This window comes from Mirounga angustirostris, unplaced genomic scaffold, assembly GCF_029215605.1.
Source record: "Mirounga angustirostris isolate CCGP_5_RB_7025 unplaced genomic scaffold, mMirAng1.0.hap1 SCAF_12, whole genome shotgun sequence".
Classification (NCBI taxonomy): Eukaryota; Metazoa; Chordata; class Mammalia; order Carnivora; family Phocidae; genus Mirounga; species Mirounga angustirostris.
In genome coordinates, this window is record NW_026991720.1 from 49726184 (window position 1) to 49732183 (window position 6000).

The following is a 6000-nucleotide window of genomic DNA, read 5'->3' on the forward strand; positions in this document are numbered from 1 at the left end:
AAAAAGAAAAGCCACGCCGAACGTCTGCATGGCTAATTTACCTTATGTGTTAACATCACACATTTGGTGTAGAATTGCTAAGGACTGAATTGCTAAACCCAGGCTCCTGGTGGCACCAATTGCATTAAGAGATAGGCTGCAGGTCTAGGAAGAAGTGCTCAGCATTTAGGGTTGGGAGTTAATAGGATCAGGGGGTCACCACTCCTCTTTCTGGGCTCAGGAGCAGACATCAATAATCACATTAATCCACTGCATAATTTACCAACACCCCCAGCAGGAAACAGAACCCCAGAATTGTTCTGCAGACAGCACCCTAGCATTCCCTACAACCTGAGAGTTGACACAAACACAATGAAACCTATTTGCATTTAGGGGACTTACCTGCCTACTAAATCGGGTAGTTTATTATGCGCTCTTCAAAGAATGACAAGAAGTCTCCTTAGATGTTACTTTTGCTGTTCGCCAGTGGCTGAGATGGGAAACCATCCTCCCTAGGTAATTAAACGAGAAGGGCTTATTAAATATTTGAGTCCTTTGCACTTTTTCCTGGATACCATACAAAGTGGTGCAATGTAGGGATACTTAACAGGGTCTATGAACCCCCAAGTGACCCATATGTATAATTTGAGGGTCTATGATTCCGGATGTGAAAAAATACATGTATTTTTGTTTTCACTACGTTCTAACTGAAACTTAATGTTGAGTGTCAGCAAGAAACCAGCATTAGTATCTGTGATTTTGTCATTAATAGAAATCACAGATTTCATACCCCATTGCAGTTGTTGCGGACATTGTGTAGAATCACATATGTTCATCACAACTTGGAAATGACAATAGGGCCAAGACCAGCTGCTAGTTACTGTTCTTTAATGTACCGTTCTAGAAAAGCATGTGGTACTAGATCACACATTTGGGTTTTGTTTTTTTTTTTAAGAATATTTTGATAATTTCATTTTGATATAGTTGGTCTTTGTTATTGTATGTTAATTTTATATACTAAAAACATGATTCCAGAAGAGGGTCTATGAATAGAAAGGATGCTCCTTTCAGATGAGGAGGCTGGGCTCCAGTCCTTGCTAAATGTTTTTGTCAAGCCCCCTCTTCTTTTTTTCTTTTTGTCTTTTTTTCTCAATTGAAAAAAAAGTTGAGATTAAATTCATAGAACATAAAATTCACCATATTAAGGTGTACAGTTCAGTGGATTTTTAACATATTGACAAGGTTATGCAACCACTACCACCCTATAATGTCAGAACATTTTCATTACCACACAAAGAAGTGCCATCCTGTTCGTAGTCACCCCCCCACGTTCCCTCCCTCTGGATGCTGCAATCACCAATCTGCTTTCTGTCTCCACGGATTTGTCGAGTCTGGACATGACCTAAAATGGAGCCATAAGATATGTGACCTTTGATGTCTGGCTTCTTCTGTTCCACATAATATTTTGGGGGTTCGCCCATGGTGTAGCACGTGTCAGGGCTTCGTTCTTTGGATGACTGAATAATATTCCATTGTATGGATGTCCCACGCATTGTTTATCCATTTGGCTGAGTTCTTTATCAGTCTTCATTTCTACACTTTCCAAATGAAGATATTGGGCAGATCACGGCTGAGGATTCTTCCAGCTCTCAAACCCTGATTTCATTCCCCTTTGTAGCCTCTGTTGTGCTGTTTTGCATAAAGCTCTGCTTAGATTGGCTCCAGGTCTCCTGTCCTCAAAGACTGGCCTATCAAATTCCTGGGAACACATTTTTAAATTTCATCTGTTCATATCCACCTAAAAAAAAATTTTTTTTTAATTGATCTGGAGACCTTACTTAATTTAAGCCTTGTGGGTAAACAATCTACAGTGGACAGCCACTTGTTCTTCTCCAATTATGTTTACAACATCACAGTAACCATCAAACTGTGATGGGCTGGCCCATGAGTAGGGGACTAGAAGCACAAACAACAGAAAACCCCTTTTTATTTATTTATTTATTTATTTATTTATTTATTTATTTATTTATTTATTTAAGATTTTATTTATTTATTCATGAGAGACAGAGAGAGAGAGAGAGAGAAGCAGAGGGAGAAGCAGGCTCCCCGCAGAGCAGGGAGCCCGATGCGGGACTCGATCCCAGGACCCCGGGATCATGACCTGAGCCGAAGGCAGACGCTTAACCGTCTGAGCCACCCAGGCGCCCCAGAAAACCCCTTTTTAAAAAAATCCATGGCATGCTGTATGCCCTAGGGAACAATTCAAGGTCTTATTCTAAGGTTCTCACTCTGCCACTCTCAATGCTTAATTCTGGAAAAAAGAAATTTCACCTGTCACTTTAAAATTTCAGCAGATGTCTACTGCTTACTTCCACAAGCCTGTAAAGGATCAGAAAGATAAAGGAGGAAAGGGCTCATGGAGATAAGGGACTGGCAATAAATCCTCAAACTATGTAAGTAAAGAGTACTGTTAACAGTTTCTTTGAGGTTCTGAGACACCTTCCTAACTCATTGACTTTCACTCTTGTCTTTATTAGATTATAAAACAGCGTATACTAACTACAGTCAGATACAACACAAAGGCTTCTCACGGCACAACAAATACATATTTAATGTGAGAAAAGAGTGTAAATTACATATTATATTATTCAGGTTTGTGCTATCACCCATCCCCCACATGCATAATAAAAAAGGAACATGCTATGTTTCATCCCCCCACCTTTCTTGCCATCAGCTGAGCCCTGTTCTGCTTTCAGCCTGTTCCTTTGTTACATAACCACACTCTCAATCCATTCTTCCGTTCCCTTCCAAGTACTTTCCATCATGCCCGCGGTGTCTGAACCTCATTACACCTACCGGCACCCAATGCTGAAGCATTTACTGCTCTCAGCCCAGCACATTTTTTGCTTGCAAATGCTTCAGATTCTTTTCCTTGGGAGATAAACCAAGAAATCTGCAAATTCATACCTAATCTGTCATAGCCCTGTCACTCGGTTGCAATTCTCTCCAAACAAAATCCTTTTGGTGAGAGGAAGACAATACCCCGGTTTCATAAATAATTTTTCCCACCAACCTTAATCTGCTGTCTATGAATATTAATGAGTCTCATCGATTCATGTCTCCATTTTATGTCCAATATTAGACACCTTCCCAGAAAGCTCGCTGTCAAAGCTGCAAAGGAGCCTATCTCACTTTCACATTAAATTAGCAAAATAAAAAAGGGCAACTTCTTTGGCCTGTAGATTTCAAGAGGCACTGCCTTGAGCTCTGCACGGGCCTTTTATGTTGTTCCCAAATTATAGGTCAGTCCTGGCAGGAAGGGAAGCTAGGTCGGTCGCCTCAGTTCTTTTTCGTTTCTTCCAGGCAGGGTTGACCTGGTGAAAACATTTCAGACTCCATTAAATGTGTTTCTTCTACCAATCTCAATTCCTTTGCTTGCTTGCTTGCTTTTTTTTTTTTTTTAATGCCTTCCTTGTTGGGTCTAGGTCTGAATTTTTGTGACATTCTGCTTCCTGTGGCTATTCTTGCTTTTAAATTTTCTGCATACAGACCACAGGTTAACTGGGATTGGTTCCAGGGTTGCTGCTGGCCTATAGGAAATCTTGGTGAAAATTAGGAGAGTGTTCTTCTGATAGACCAATCAGAAAGCACCATTCCCTCCAGATGGACATAGGAGAAAAAGGAGCTCCCTTTGGGCGGACATATGTGTGTAGTAGTATCCAGGGTCTGGTGAGGGGGAGGGTGCACAGCATGTTAGCACCTACTTCCTTTCCTCCTGGCTCCTTGGCTGCTTTCTCTATTAAATCTTTCACTTATCTCCCTTAGCTGGTTTCTTGGATCCAAAGTGTTTGGGGAATGCCAGAGATTTGCCTTTTATGCTTAGATCCTTCTTAACTGCAATCCACCCTTTCCTTCTTCACTCATTTTCACAGTGTTAATGTTAAACTCCTTGTTTATCTGCCAGGTTTTCCTGAGCACCCTTAATTCATCTTCCCATCTTTGAGCAATCTGAGTAGGAATTCAAATGATATCCTTGGGTTTTTCATTTATTTGGTTGGTTGATTTTTTAAATACATGCTTTCATACATTCAAAGACTTGCTTGATGATAGCATTATTTGTTGCTTAAATGACAAACATATGGCCAGCTGCCAGAGGAGCTATGTTATTTGAGGAGGTCCAGGAAGCCTGGTCTAGATCTAACTATACCCTTCCTTGCTTGCCAGTCATGCCTAAAATTCTACCTTAAAGCCTTATTCTTTTGGATTAAGGAAATGCAGCCCTGTTGTAATATACTACACTTGGAAAGAACTAAGTACATGGCATCAGTCATTGACACTTTAGTGAAAATTAGTTTATCAAATCCTATTCCAAGGGCAGCTATATGAGAGAAGAAAGATGGTTTGGGGCATGTAATGTACTAACCCCCAAGGGGGCAGGCCTGACTAAGCTGGCAGAATACTCTCTGAGCATATTGGTCACTTTTAGGGATTCTGAAGAGCAGGAGAGAAAAACTTCCATTTGCCATGTTTTTGTCTAGAGTAATACCATGGTTGCTCTAAGAGATCTAAGTTGGTATCAACTACTCAACAGTATTGATGTTTCCCAATGTGACTACGGGTAAGACTCTTTTGTTAACTTGTTGGAACAGTTGAGAATTCAGATTCTTTCCTTGGGCCTACACCAACCACTCCCTGTTTTGACTTTGACCTTTAGTATACACATTGAACTTCCTTGAAGGCCCAGGGTCAGTGATGTTAGCAGGAAAGGATACACACATCTAAGGAATTCATTTCTCACATGAGTATGGCCATAAGGAATTCATTTCTCACATGAATATGGTGGAAAGATCTATGGAAGACAGATCATAGGCACCAAGAATATTGAAGAAATAAGGGTCCTTAAAGACCATCGTCAGTCTAGTCCTGGGCCTCTCAAAGTGGGCTACTACACATCTGAGGGTGCAAAGCCATGAGTTATACACAAATTAAATATGGTGCATCTTCCTGGAGTGTCCTTTTACTAGATAATAAATTTAAAATGTTAGCTTTAAATTTTTTAAAAGATTTTATTTACTTATTTATTTGGCAGAGAGAAAGAGAGAGAGCAGGCCAAGCGGCAGGCAGAGGGAGAGGGAGAAGCAGGCTCCCCGCAGAGGAGGGAGCCTGACGCGGGGCTTAATCCCAGGACCCCAGGACCACAACTTGAGCCAAAGGCAGACATCTAACCTACTGAGCCACCCAGGTGCCCCAAAATGTTAGTTTTAAATTAAAACAAGCATGATTATACTATGGAATACAGCAGTAATGGGAATTTGAACAGGTACCAAGGGAAATGAACACATGATCACAGAAAACAGAACTTAGATTGTCTAGGCTTGTATTTTCAGCAATAATTTTGCATCAGAATCACCTGCAGAACTTCAAATGAAACTTCAAAACAATTCTAATGCCAGTCCCCTTTCCAAATGGATTCTAGTACATTGATATTTCTCCAAAGCTCCTCTGGTGATTTGAAGGTACAGCCAGAGTTGAGAACCACCAAATGTGAGCCCAGCTAAGGCTGAGAGGGGTGAAGGGATGGACCCAAGATCACATAACTCATTTGTATTTTGTGTTTTCAGCCATTGTTCTATCTATGATATACTTCTCAATAAGATCAGCTGCATAATTTATGGGGCCTAGTGCTAAACAGAAATGCAGGTCCCTTGTTATAAGTTGTTGAGTATTTTGGGACAGCAACAGCAGAATATTACCAAGCACAGAGTCCTTTCAGGTGTGGGGTCCAGTGCGCATGCTCATGACGTCAGCCCTGCCCCTCGAAAAGCCTGAAGAGTCTATTCAGCCCTGCAGCCACCTTCAAGCAGCCAGACAGATCTACAGGATAGGGAGGAGCAGTGCCTCCCTCTACATTTCCTAGTTTATGGGGCCAGTTAACGCCTGTGCGCACGTGTGTGCGCTCTCTCTCTCTCTCTCTCTCTCTCTCTCACACACACACACACACACGGGCCTCTGACAGAAGTG